Below are 2,532 nucleotides of genomic sequence, written 5' to 3' on the forward strand. Positions count from 1 at the left end.
ACACACACACACACTTCCCCGTGACACATTGTGATTCACTGACTCGAACTCTCTCCCCCCGACCAACTTTAGAGTACAGAGAGTGCGGTGGACTGTGAATAGTGGGAGAAGACAGCTCTCCTGTGAGTCGTCTGTTATCGTCTCTTTGTCCTGGAATAGTCAGACACGATGAGTCACTCCCTGACACTGCACACCCCTCAGTGAATTCCCTCACAATGCACTCTACGGCCAATGTTCTTACTGAGACTACTGGCTGTTCATAGCTCCGTGTTTGGCCCACGATGAGCCAATGCCGGTATGATCCAGGAGAATTGACACGTGTGGCAGGCAGCTCTTTTCAGTCCAGAAATGTACCCAGTTGGTCGTTGGTGAATTATTTACATTAGCCAAGCAGAACATGGTGACCTAGAAGCTGGTGTAAGAGGCGGTAATTAAAAGACTTGTTAGAAGTGTCTTGCATGGGGGACAGTGAGGTTGGAGGATAAAAATATGAGAGACAAACACCAATGTGATGTTTTCCTATTTTATTTTAGCTTCAGACAGAACCTCACTGTGCAGTTTAATATTTCATATAATCTTTTTCTCCCTACTGCAGCCTCTTCTGTGTCATTTCTCCAACTTGTTTTTCTACATTGTAAGCTCACACTCGGATGTGGCAGGATAGCAGTGGATTCAGGATCCTCACCATGAAAAATGCTCAAACTGCCTCCTGCTATCGGAGGATCTGTCAGAGGAACACAATGTGAAGGTTGAGCTCTCTGGCACAGCAAGGTCAGTAAACTTTTACCTACTGTAAAGCATAAAAGTGGTATGAAACTGATAAACCAGATGACAGCATGTCAACATCTGAGTGTTGACATGCCCCCTCCCTCTCTTTGTTTGCTTATAAATGGTGCAATCAATCCTCACTGCTTGGTTTTCACACCAGGAGGCTGAAAATGGTCATATTGTCATCAGGTTCGAGGGGGAAAAACAATTTATAAAAAGGCGAGTGCTGTTTAATACGTAAAAGACCTTTTGCTTCATATGGTAATGAATTTGTGCAAATGTCTTCCTCACTTCAGGAGCAAGAGGCTGTGGTGAGGGCCTTATAGCTGTTTCGTGGAGATAATTGATTTTGGAATAGGCCGACGAGAGCACGGGCAGGTGGGGTTGTCGGTGCTCTACAGCGGGGTCCGATTTTGCTTCATATGGTAATGAATTTCAAATGTCTTCCTCACTTCAGGAGCAAGAGGCTGTGGTGAGGGCCTTATAGCTGTTTCGTGGAGATAATTGATTTTGGAATAGGCCGACGAGAGCACGGGCAGGTGGGGTTGTCGGTGCTCTACAGCGGGGTCCGAGCCAAATTCCGCAGGCCTCGTCCCTTTAATTACAGCAGCACTGGAGCACTGGACAAGGCAGCACTCTTCCCTGGGCAAATTAAACCCACTCACCAGTCTTGCCTTTGCCCTCCCCCCGCCATTGAGAGGCCTGATTAATTTTTCATGGCCCTGCCTCTCTCTTCGGGCCTATCGTTGTGGCTGCCAGCAGTGCTGATGGTGCTGCTTCCTCTGACCTCCCAGAGTGGCAAGGAAAGCGTTGTCACAGGTAAAGCAGAAGAAACAGAGAAATGAGAGAGTACCCAAAGTGTTTTGAATGCCTTGACCATCACAAGTCAGTCTTGGAGAGATAAAAGACCAATCCTGCAAATTGAAATAGTTCAACATACTTCAGAAATACTAATAGCCCTTCTACAATTACATTTTGATTCAGCTTCCTTCTACAAGACTATGAAAATGTTCAATTTTCTCCATCAGAAGTGATTGCGATTGCAGCCCTGTTCACTGAAGCTAGACAAGCACTTATGTTCTTTAACAATGTCTGTACAAGCATCTTGCAGGACCTGGGCTGATGCATCTGCACCTGTTGTTCACAGATTGTCCATTGTGAAACTGTTGGTTTGTTACAACCCATTTTAAGTTCCGTAACAGTTGTTTTCAAACTGGGGTCCACAAAGGGAACACTAAGCTTTATTTAATTTCTGTTTTATTGTACTCATGAGATTAATCAATCCCATTTGCAATAAAATCAGTTTTATTGGAAATCATGAGATTAATCAAGATTATTTATTCTATATGACAAATAATTCTCAAGATTAAGAAATAACAATAAATATGTATTTTTTTAATATGTTTAGGTACATCTAAATGTACTTTAATATTGGGTAGAACAACTGTTAGTGGCGGTTTAATATTGTTAAAACACCACCATTCATAAGTTTAGAGTCGGTTAGTTTTTTATTCATGTTTTTTAAAGGGGTCATATGATGTTGCTAAAAAGAACATTATTTTGTGTATTTGGTGTAATGAAATGTGTTTATGCAGTTTAAGGTTTAAAAAAAGCACATTATTTTCCACATACTGTACATTATTGTTTCTCCTCTATGCCCCGCCTTTCTGAAACGCGTCGATTTTTACAAAACTCATCGGTCTGAAAAACGAGGTGTGCTCTGATTGGCCAGCTATCCAATGCGTTGTGATTGGCCGAATACCT

This window comes from Sinocyclocheilus rhinocerous, unplaced genomic scaffold, assembly GCF_001515625.1.
Source record: "Sinocyclocheilus rhinocerous isolate Xijiao unplaced genomic scaffold, SAMN03320098_v1.1 scaffold251, whole genome shotgun sequence".
Taxonomy (NCBI): Eukaryota; Metazoa; Chordata; class Actinopteri; order Cypriniformes; family Cyprinidae; genus Sinocyclocheilus; species Sinocyclocheilus rhinocerous.